This window comes from Taudactylus pleione, unplaced genomic scaffold (assembly GCF_031769625.1).
Source record: "Taudactylus pleione unplaced genomic scaffold, aTauple2 ptg000122l, whole genome shotgun sequence".
Taxonomy (NCBI): Eukaryota; Metazoa; Chordata; class Amphibia; order Anura; family Myobatrachidae; genus Taudactylus; species Taudactylus pleione.
Window position 1 is genome coordinate 1126344 of NW_028284524.1, and position 12487 is coordinate 1138830.

Genomic DNA, 12487 nt, shown 5'->3' on the forward strand with positions numbered 1-12487 from the left:
CACTGATAGGGGAGGACCACTACAGGGGGTGCTGTATAAAGGGTACTGCATAGGGAGGGACTACTACTGGGGGCACTGCATAGGGAGGGACTACTACTGGGGGCACTATATAAGGGGCACTACTGGGAGACTGCATAAGGGGAACCACTCCTGGAGCACTGAATTGCACAGGGGGGGGGGACAACTACTAGGAGCACAGTATAAGGGGGATCACTACTGGGGGCTTGCATTGTGTGACCACTACTGGGGGCATTGCATACTGGGAGTACTGTATAACGGGAACTACTGAGGGGACTGCATTAAGGTACATATGGAAAGGACTGTTCCCAGAGTGACGAGAAAAGGGTATGTGTAATGATTATGGCTTTTTCCATGAGACCACAGCCCCTTCATTTGTTTGGGCATGCGCAATAATATGCCTGGGGGCACCAAAAAATATATTTGCTTACCAAAAAATTTGGGCTTTGGCCGCCCCTGTCTATACGGCTGGGATTCTACAAGCTGCTGGTGACTGGGCAGGATAGAGGAAGAGGCTTGTGTACTTTACCATATGCTTATTTATATATCCACAACATGTTCTATTGGATTGCTGCAATAGCCCTCTCTGAGTGTTGTTTACTGTGTGCCTTGGACACATTACAGCTAGTGTGAACTATATATACACATATTGTTTCCCATATTTTTCTCACTTTTCATCAAATTTCTTTGTTTGTTAAAAACTGAGCTTTTCATACTTACCCTCCCCCCTTCTCCCCCTAACCCTCCCCATTAGTGCCTAAACCTAACACTCCCCCCCCTTCGTGCCTAGACCTAACCCTCCACCCTTCGTACCTAAACCTAACCCTCCCCCTATTTCTGTACACATTCTGCTCTCCAGCTCCATTATGCCCCGTTCCCCTCTCCCCATGTCTGTACATGTTCTGCTCTCCTGTGTACTCTGCCCTCCCACCTGTTGCCCCTGTTCCCCTCTCCCCATGCCTGTACATGTTCTGCTCTCCTGTGTACTCTGCCCTTCCACCTCTGTGACCCCTATTCCCCTCTCCCCATGTCTGTACATGTTCTGCTCTCCCGTGTACTCTGCCCTCCCACCTCTGTGCCCCCTGTTCCCCTCTCCCCATGTCTGTACCCCTTCTGCTCTCCCGTGTACTCTGCCCTTCCACCTCTGTGACCCCTGTTCCCCTCTCCACGTGTCTGTACCCCTTCTGCCCTCCCACCTCTGTGACCCCTGTTCCCCTCTCCCAATGTCTGTACCCCTTCTGCTCTCCTGTATACTCTGCCTCCCACCTCTGTGACCCATGTTCCCCTCTCCCCATGTCTGTACCCCTTCTGCTCTCCCGTATACTCTGCCCTTCCACCTCTGTGCCCCCCATTCCCCTCTCCTCATGTCTGTACCCCTTCTGCTCTCCCGTGTATTCTGCCCTCCCACCTCTGTGACCCCTGTTCCCTTCTCCCCATGTCTGTACCCCTTCTGCTCTCCCGTGTATTCTGCCCTCCCACCTCTGTGACCCCTGTTCCCTTCTCCCCATGTCTGTACCTCTTCTGCTCTCCCGTAAATTCTGCCCTCCCACCTCTGTGACCCCTGTTCCCTTCTCCCCATGTCTGTACCCCTTCTGCTCTCCCTTGTATTCTGCCCTCCCACCTCTGTGACCCCTGTTCCCTTCTCCCCATGTCTGTACCCCTTCTGCTCTCCTGTGTATTCTGCCTTCCCATCTCTGTGACCCCTGTTCCCTTCTCCCCATGTCTGTAGCCCTTCTGCTCTCCTGTGTATTCTGCCCTCCCACCTCTGTGACCCCTGTTCCCCTTTCCCCATGTCTGTACCCCTTCTGCTTTTCTGTGTACTAAGTGCCCCTTATTCTCCTCATGTCTGTACCCCTTCTGCTGTTCTGTGCTTTTTTATGCGCTACACGCAGTGAGGCATAAATTGCCATAGGACCCAGACACTATGGAGTAGGACCCCATTTTTTGTAAAGTGAGGGGTCCCTGGGACCCACACTTTTTTCATTTAGTGCGATCACTAGGTGTAAGGGGCATTACTGTGTGTAACTTGAATGAGGGGCACTACTCTGCAGTGTAATGTGACAAAGGGGCACTATGGTATGGAATAATTTGAATTGGGGGTACTATTGTGTGCTCACGCCCCTTCTCAGTAAACACACAACTGTTTTTTTCAATGCGCGCCTACGGTGCGCATAAACCATATTCTTTTGTGTCGGGGGAAACCAAAGCTCTTTATGTCTACAGGGCATCAAAATGTGTAGTAACAGCTCTGCTTTGGTGGCACAGACGTGTCCTCCTCTGCTCAGCTCCCCTGCCCTAAAAAATTCCTACAGTGAACACCATCTAATCGTCTACAACTACTAGGCTAGGCCTTGGTCAATCGGGAAAATGCCATTCCTTTACTTTGTGCATGAAGTATACCAATGTAGCACCAGCTTTACCTAACAGAACTAACCAAATACCAAATGTTTATTTATGGCACATGTTTAAATCCCCTGCAGGATGTGCTCTTTTGTGTGTATTTTAATAAAGAGAATGATGTACACTTTTATGTTCTAATATTAATTATATGTGTAAGCGCATAGACTAAGATGTGGGAGGAGTCAGGATTAGTAAGGGGAGGAGTCTATGCCAGGAGCCAGGTGCTGACGCGAGGTGGGCTTATGTGCTTTAAAATGCCAGGGCCTATTTTTAGTAGGGGTGAGCGGGTTCGGATTTCTGAAATCCAAACCCCCCCGAGCCCCCCCGATCCAAGGCCGATCCGAGTCAGGCTCGACTTTTCCCGCCTGACTCGGATCTGAAATCGAGGCAAAATGTCATCATCCCGCCTTCCGGGTCTCGCGGGTTTTGGATCCTATATAAGGTACCCGCGTCGGCGCCATTTTCTCACTCGGCTGTGGACAGTGAAGAGGGAGGGTGGAAGTTAGGGCTGGCTGGGCTGTGTAGTGTAGTGTAGTGCTGTGCTGCTGTTGTCCACTACTTCAAAGTCCATAGGGGCTGGCTGTGTTGTGCTGTGCTGCTGTTGTTAATAGGGGCTGTGTCCAGTACTTCAAAGTCCATAGGGGCTGGCTGGACTGTGTTGTGCAGTCAGTTGTCCATAGGGGCTGTGTCCACTCCAAAGCCCTCTGCAGTGTCCCAGTACTAAAGGGGTGCTGTAGTGTTGTCCAGGGGGTGCTCTGTCCGTCAGGGGTGCTCCCCCCAAGTGCTGAAAAAAAAAAATATTTTTTCTGTGTTTGTGAATTGTGTGCACTGTGGCTGCATGTGCATCAACAAAGGAGCAGCGCCAAGCGTGCGCCTGTGTCCCATAAGTAAAAGGCCAGCTGGCTTGTCCGTTAAAGGGTGCTGTAACCCCCAAAGGGCACTCCAAACAAAATATAAAAATATATATATTTTTTGTGTTTGTGAATTGTGTGCGCAGTAGCCGCACGTGCATCAACAAAGTAGTGCCAAGCGTGCGCCTGTGTCCCATAAATAAAGGGCCGGCTGGATTGACCGCTAAAGGGTGCTGTAACCCCCAAAGGGCACTCCAAACAAAATAAAAAAATATATTTTTTTGTGTTTGTGAATTGTGTGCGCAGTAGCCGCACGTGCATCAACAAAGTAGTGCCAAGCGTGCGCCTGTGTCCCATAAGTAAAAGGCGGGCTGGCTTGTCCGTTAAAGGATGCTGTAACCCCCAAAGGGCACTCCAAACAAAATAAAAAATTATATTTTTTTGTGTTTGTGAATTGTGTGCGCAATAGCCGCATGTGCATCAACAAAGTAGTGCCAAGCGTGCGCCTGTGTTCCATAAATAAAGGGCCGGCTGGATTGACCGCTAAAGGGTGCTGTAACCCCCAAAGGGCACTCCAAACAAAATAAAAATATATATTTTTTTGTGTTTGTGAATTGTGTGCGCAGTAGCCGCACGTGCATCAACAAAGTAGTGCCAAGCGTGCGCCTGTGTCCCATAAATAAAGGGCCGGCTGGATTGACCGTTAAAGGGTGCTGTAACCCCCAAAGGGCACTCCAAACAAAATTTAATAAAATATTTTTTTGTGTTTGTGAATTGTGTGCGCAGTAGCCGCACGTGCATCAACAAAGTAGTGCCAAGCGTGCGCCTGTGTCCCATAAATAAAGGGCTGGCTGGATTGACCGCTAAAGGGTGCTGTAACCCCCAAAGGGCACTCCAAACAAAATAAAAAAATATTTTCTGTGTTTGTGAATTGTGTGCACTGTAGCCGCACGTGCATCAACAAAGGAGCAGTGCCAAGCGTGCGCCTGTGTCCCATAAGTAAAGAGCCGACTGGCTCATTTCTTAAAGGGTGGTGTAACCCACAAAGTGCACTACTCTCCAGCAAAAATAAAAAAATATTTTCTGTGTTTGTGTGCGCCTTAGCCGCACGTATATATCAATATAACATAAATGGAGGACCAAACTTTCTCCGATAAAAATAAAATAGGGAAAGATCAAGAACCACTTCCTCCTAGTGCTGTTTCTGCTGCTGGGAGTTGTTCATCATCCCAGAGAGGAAGTAGGAACACCACTACTTTTACTAAACAATTGACCCTCCAACAGTCCTTAGCGAGGAGGATGAAGTACGACAGCAGTCATCCTGAAGCAAAACGTATAACTGAGGCCTTGACTGCTATGTTGGTGTTAGACGTGCGTCCGGTATCCGCCATTAGTGCAGTGGGATTTAGACAATTGATGAAGGTAGTGTGTCCCCGGTTCCAAATCCCGTCTAGATTTCACCTGCATCCTCAAAGCAGCAGCGACAAGCATGCGTCTGTCTGTTAAAGGGTGGTGTAACCCTCAAAGTGCGCTCCACAAACAATAAAAAAATTCTTCTTTTTTTTTCTCTTTGTGAAATGTGTGGGCTGTAGCCGCACTTGCATCCTCAAAGCAGCAGCGACAAGCGTGCGTCTGTCTGTTAAAGGGTGGTGTAACCCTCAAAGTGCTCCAAAAAATAAAAAACTTTTTTTTATGTGTTTGTGACTTGTGTGCGATGTAGCCACACGTGCATCAACACAGTAGCAGCGCCAAGCGTGTGCCTGTGTCATAAATCAAGGGCCGGTTTGGACATCTGGTCCGGACTGAAGGACGTGCCAACAATTTCTGACAAGTCTACTGTCACTGCATATGATACTGTCCTCAAAGCAGCAGCGACAAGCATGCGTCTGTCTGTTAAAGGGTGGTGTAACCCTCAAAGTGCGCTCCACAAACAATAAAAAAATTCTTCTTTTTTTTTCTGTCTTTGTGAAATGTGTGGGCTGTAGCCGCACCTGCATCCTTAAAGTAGCAGCGACAAGCATGCGTCTGTCTGTTAAAGGGTGGTGACACCCTCAAAGTGCGCTCCACAAACAATAAAAAAATTCTTCTTTTTTTTCTCTTTGTGAAATTAATGCGCAGTAGCCGCACCTGCATCCTCAAAGCAGCAGTGACAAGCGTGCGTCTGTCTGTTAAAGGATTACATCGGTGACAGCATCCAAATAGGCATGTCAGACAGGTTCGGTTCCCTGAGAACCGAACCCACCCGAACTTTGGGGATCCGGGGCGATCCGAGCCCAAGCTCGGATCTCCCTGTCTGCCCCGGATCCCTCTCCCGAGGCAAAACCTCGAGATCTGCTGTCGGATCTCGAGGTTTTGCCTCAGGCGGCCATTTTAAAAGAAATGCCTTTGCCTTTAATGGGCAAAGTGCTGATTGGCTGACAGAGCCGTCTGTCACGGCTCTCAGCCAATCAGCATTATGGTGCTTATTTGCATGTAGCACGGACTCGTGAGATCTGTGCTACATGCATCTGTGTGACTGACAGTGACACAGAGCACAGATGGGTCAGTGAGACCCATCTGTGCTGCTGTGTATTTCAATGACACAGATGCACGCACGGACCAGGAGATCCGTGCTACTTGCATCTGTGTCATTGACACAGAGCACTGACGGGTCCGTGAGACCCGTCTGTGCTGCTGTGGTAAAAAAAAAAAAAACCTGTGTAAAAAAAGAAAAAAATGGCGTGCCCCCCCCAAAAAAGAGCAACCAGCCCCGGGCATTAGTGACCCAGTGCTGGGTGTGCTTAAATACAGGGGACAAATGACGTAGGGGTCCCCTGTACTTAAGCACAACCAGCACCGGGCTAGTCAGAACCAGCGCTGGTTGCCAAAATACGGGGGACAAACGACGTAGGGGTCCCCCGTATTCTGCGCAACCAGCTCTGGGCTCTGATCCGGTCCTGGTTCTGGAAATACAGGGGAAAAAAATTAGTAGGGTTCCCCTGTATGTTCCAGAACCAGCACTGGGCTTTTTCTAGCGGGGGGCTGATGCCACAGCCAGGGGAGCCCTTTCACCGGGCCCCCCAGCCGCAGCATCAGCCCTGACCGCTAGTCAGCCCAGGCCGGGGATCCCTGGAGAGCTGGGGACCCCCCCAATAAAGGGGTCACCCTCTCCAGGGCACCCCAGGCTGATAGCCCGGGGCTATCCCCGCCACTCCTGATGGCGGTGGGTGGCGGGTTGATTGTGTGGTGTGGTGTAAATAAAGAATATCAAACATTGTCTTTACAAGTAGAACTGCAAGTCCCAGCAAGCCTGCCCCGCATGCTGGTACTTGGAGAACCACAAGTACCAGCATGCAGGGCATTAAGGGCCCACTAGTACCTGTAGTTCACCTGTAAAAATTTTTTTAAAAAAAACACAGGACACACACCGTGACAGTATAAGTTTATTAAACATACATACACACACACACACATGTACACATACTCACCTATGTAACCTGTAGCATTGGTCCACTTGGGACCTGTGAAAAAAAACATACTCACCATCTCCTATGCGAGGTTCTGTCCTCTTCGTTCCAAAGTAGGCATCCCCGGACTTGGCAAAAAAAAAAAACGAAAACGCGATCCACGAACTTAGTACCGTTCTATAGAACGGTACTTCCCGAATGAGAGCTTAGCGGCGGGGTATCACCATGGAAACCCCGCTGCTAAGCGTTCATTGGCTGAGAGAGGTCATCTCCCGTCTCTCAGCCAATGAACGGCTCCCTCCATTGTAGTCAATGGTGGGAGCCGCAAGGTTATTAAAGTTTACCCTGCCTGGGCCTGGGGTGCCCTGGAGAGGGTGACCCCTTTATTGGGGGGGTCCCCAGCTCTCCAGGGATCCCCGGCCTGGGCTGACTAGCGGTCAGGGCTGATGCTGCGGCTGGGGGGCCCGGTGAAAGGGCTCCCCTGGCTGTGGCATCAGCCCCCTGCTAGAAAAAGTCCAGTGCTGGTTCTGGAACATACAGGGGAACCCTACTAATTTTTTTCCCCTGTATTTCCAGAACCAGGACCGGATCAGAGCCCAGAGCTGGTTGCGCAGAATACGGGAAACCCCTACGTCGTTTGTCCCCCGTATTTTGGCAACCAGCGCTGGTTCTGACTAGCCCGGTGCTGGTTGTGCTTAAGTACAGGGGACCCCTACGTCGTTTGTCCCCTGTATTTAAGCACACCCAGCACTGGGTTACTAATGCCCGGGGCTGGTTGCTCTTTTTTGGGGGGGTGCACGCCATTTTTTTCTTTCTTTACACAGGTTTTTTTTTTTTTTTTTAACACAGCAGCACAGACGGGTCTCACGGACCTGTCATTGCTCTGTGCCAATCACACAGATGCATGTAGCACGGATCTCCCGGGTTCGTGCTACATGCAAATGGGCACCATAACGCTGATTGGCTTCCTGTCTGCCACTGCAGTGCCACTCCTAGATGGGCCACGTGTTTGTGCCGCTTAGCATAGTCATCCAGCTACCTCGGTGCAGCCTTTTGGCCTAAAAACAATATTGTGAGGTGTGAGGTGTGAGGTGTTCAGAATAGAGTGGAAATGAGTGGAAATTAATGTTATTGGGGTTATTAATAGCGAAGGAACAAAAAAAGGCCCATTTTATGTGATTTTAGCGTTTTTTTTTATTTTTTAAGAAAAAATCCAGATCCAAAACACAAAACCCAGAACCCAAAACACGGAAGGGTGGTTTTGGCAAAACCAATCCAGATCCAAAACACGAAGAAAAATCCAGATCCAAAACCAAAACACAAAACACGAAAAGTGGCCGGTGCACACCCCTAATATATATATATGGTCCGTTGATACTGTGGAATTCTTTCCTAGGATCACACTGACAATGTCACAAATATATTGCCTTAGGAGGCACTTGTGAGTAATTTTTCTAGACTCACTACCTATGCGAACCATAGGATTCTGATTAACAGCTGCCATCTGTTAATAGTGGAGTATATTCATCTCCACAGTAGTTTGAGAGATATATGTTCGACCTATTTGGGTCACAGTTTTTTATTTAGTTGCACTTAGTGTCTGTGTTATCACACACACACACACACACACACACACACACTTTTGAATTACAGAGTTATTTCTTTCTTATAATACAGAGAGGAGAATTTACGAAGCAGAGGCTTCTGTAAGCTGCTGCCTCCCAGCGGGTTTGCGGGACCATATTTAAAACGGCACTCGCAGTCAGTATAAAGCCCGGCGTACTTAACACTGGTCCGGGTGCCGTTTAAAATGTTCACTTACAACCTGTCGGGAAGCAGTGGCATACAGAAGCCGCTGCTGCATAAATTCTCCCCAGAGTCCAGTCCTCAACATTCACAAGCTCTTAGTTTTGCTACATGCAATGTAAGCATATTTGACATGACAAATTGTGTGTTATGGCAGAAATAAATAGGCTATATATTATTAATCTCAGCATTCTATTCCCGGATGATCCTACATACTGTAGGTGGATAAAATTACTTCAGGGCAGTCCATGTTATTCAGTCTTCTGATTACATATAAAACTGCATCCAAAATGATGATTGATTAGATTAATGCAGTGTTTCTCAAACCCAGTCCTCATAGAACCATCTACTGTAGCTGGAGCACAGGTGAGTTAATTGACTAACACAATAGATCTATAGGTGGTACTAATTGTTCCTGAGGACACTGCTAGGGTTCCATGAGGACCGAGTTTGAGAAACACCAGAATAATGGATCAAGACACCTACAGCTTTCTCAGTAGCAGTCTGCTTAAACATTATATACTTTCTTTTTTTTATAAATCAAATTTACTCCTTTATTGAAGCATATCAGTTACAAACATAAGAAATATCAATTGTAGTACATTCTAGGGATTTACGACATTATACATTTCTGGAACAAATAACCAATATATAGTCGGACATTACATTCCAGATAAATGTTAAATAAAAAATAAAAATAATAATTATGGTGAGAACCCGAATCCATGTTGTCTACTCTTCCCCTGTCCATACCCATGTAACAACTATAAAATAAAGTTTCACTATGATTAAAATCAGCGATAGTCTAGTCAGCAGTGAGGGAAATGGAAGGGTCTTGAAAACATACAGGCGTTTCATACCATAGGGCATTGGTTCCCAAACCTTTTTGAATCACGGCGCCCTAGAGTATCAGCACTGTTTTCACAGCACCCCTAAGACAAATGTTTGTTATTGAGAAATTCAGAAAAAACTGTAGTAAAGTAGTAATTTGAAGTAAATTGTGCTTAGCCGTCATCCTTAGGTTCAGTAATGTGGTGGTGGACAGGTTTGCGCTTCTTTTTGTCCACATATTTACATTAAATTGACCATAAATAATGTGATTTGTTGCTGGACCACCAACCTGAGGCACCCCTGTAGGTGTCCTTAGGCACCCCAGGGTGCCACGGCGCACAGTCTGGCAACCACTGCTATAGGGTGTTTCTGAAACACTTCCAAATCTGTTCCTTAAGTTAGTGGGAGAGGGTTTCTGTTATGTAACTTTCCCATGTTTCAAAAAAGGGGGAACAAATTGTATCCACATTTGTGGAATACATTTTCTATCTATTGCTGATATAGCTAACAGTAATTTCCATACCCCCCCTCGCTACTCTGGTGCCTTTGGGTAGTATACCAAAAACTACCCATACTGGCATTAACGGTAGGCAATTAACTAAATGTTGTAGTATATACAGTACTTTCATACAGTACATACAATGTTTGTAGCCTTGTTCTGTTATGAAATCCTATTTTGTTGCAGTCACACATATACGGGATGCAGTCAGGAAGCGGACGGTCAAAATGCCTACCGCCGGAGCCCAACGCCCAGCATACCAATCGAAGGTAAGACGGGGGCGGGCGCAGACAGCCAGGGTGGGGGAAGGGTTAGGTTAGGGGCTCCCGAGGGGATAGGGTTGGGATAGGGGAAGGGGGGGTTAGGGTTAGGGTTAGGCACCCCCCCGGGAGACTTAGGTATAGGCTGCGGGGAAGGGGGGGTTAGGTGTAGGCACTTAGGGGGGGTTAGGGTTAGGCACTAGGGGGGGCTTAGGGTTAGGCACCCACGGGGGGGATAGGGTTAGGCACTATGGGGGAGGTTAGGGTTAGGCACCCCTAAGTGAGGATTAGGAAGGGGTAGTGTTAGTTAGACTTACCTAAATCCCCTGTTGGGATTTCCACTGCAGCCGGTCTGCCGGCGTCGGGATTTGAACCGCAGGCCTTACAGCCGGTGGTCATTCATACTGATTCCACATTCATACTGATTCCACAGAGTAAATTTGAGCAATTACAACAACATGCTTCTTGTCTTCTGAGCTTAATGCCGTTTTTATTACACTGAGGATGCCCTTGCAAACAAATTTAGGATTTAGTGAATACTGAAGAATCATAATAGTTTGTAAAGCTATAAAGCATTACTGTGTTAAATAATTCTACTACACACAAGTTAGAGCATTGATTATAACTGTAATATACCCTGATCCTACTCTTTAACATTGGACGCTGTTTGAGACCACCCAGTTATCATATGGCTCATACTGTGCTGGAGAATAGAACTGCTGTTAGGGGTCTATTTATCAAAGCCCTGAATCCAGGACATTTTCTCAGGATTCAGGGCTTTTACCTATTATCAAAGCCGCCGCTGGTGAAGGCTTTCATACTTAATAGCCTTCACCAAGGGTGCACTTAGGGGGGCATTCCAGTTATTATTTTAATTGCTATTATCCTTTATTTGTAGGGCACTGCACCACCGTAAAAAGTGCATATAAAAATTAGGGGTGAGCGGGTTCGGATTTCTGAAATCCGAACCCCCCCGAGCCCCCCCGATCCGAGTCCGATCTGAGTCAGGCTCGACTGTTCCCGCCTGACTCGGATCTGAAATCGAGGCAAAACATCATCATCCCACCTTCCTAGTCTCGCGGGTTTTGGATCCTATATAAGGTACCCGCGCCGGCGCCATTTTCTCACTCGGCTGTGGACAGTGAAGAGGGAGGGTGGGAGTTAGGGCTGGCTGGGCTGTGTAGTGTAGAGTAGTGTAGTGCTGCTGTTGTCCACTACTTCAAAGTCCATAGGGGCTGGCTGTGTTGTGCTGTGCTGTGCTGCTGTTGTTAATAGGGGCTGTGTCCATTACTTCAAAGTCCATAGGGGCTGGCTGGACTGTGTTGTGCAGTCAGTTCTCCATAGGGGCTGTGTCCACTCCAAAGTCCTGTGCAGTGTCCCAGTCCTAAAGGGGTGCTGTAGTGTTGTCCAGGGGGTGCTCTGTCCATCAGGGGTGCTCCCCCCAAGTGCTAAAAAAATAATATATTTTCTGTGTTTGTGAATTGTGTGCGCAGTAGCCGCACGTGCATCAACAAAGTAGTGCCAAGCGTGCGCCTGTGTCATAAGTAAAGGGCCGGCTGGCTTGACCGTTAAAGGGTGCTGTAACCCCCAAAGTACACTCCAGTCTAAACCAAAAAAATTATTATTTTCTGTGTTTGTGAATTGTGTGCGCAGTAGCCGCACGTGCATCAACAAAGTAGTGCCAAGCGTGCGCCTGTGTCATAAGTAAAGAGCCAGCTGGCTTGACCGTTAAAGGGTGCTGTAACCCCCAAAGTACACTCCAGTCCAAACCAAAAAAAAAATTATTTTCTGTGTTTGTGAATTGTGTGTGCAGTAGCCGCACGTGCATCAACAAAGTAGTGCCAAGCGTGCGCCTGTGTCATAAGTAAAGGGCCGGCTGGCTTGACCGTTAAAGGGTGCTGTAACCCCCAAAGTACACTCCAGTCCAAACCAATAAAAAAATAATTTTCTGTGTTTGTGAATTGTGTGCGCAGTAGCCGCACGTGCATTAACAAAGTAGTGCCAAGCGTGCGCCTGTGTCATAAGTAAAGGGCCAGCTGGCTTGACCGTTAAAGGGTGCTGTAACCCCCAAAGTACACTCCAGTCCAAACCAAAAAAAAAATTATTTTCTGTGTTTGTGACTTGTGTGCACTGTGGCTGCACGTGCATCAACAAAAGAGCAGCGCCAAGCGTGCGCCTGTGTCCCATAAGTAAAGAGCCGGCTGGCTCATTTCTTAAAGGGTGGTGTAACCCACAAAGTGCACTACTCTCCAGCAAAAATAAAAAAATATTTTCTGTGTTTGTGTGCGCTTTAGCCACATGTATATATCAATATAACATAAATGGAGGACCAAACTTTCTCCGATAAAAATAAAATAGGGAAAGATCAAGAACCAC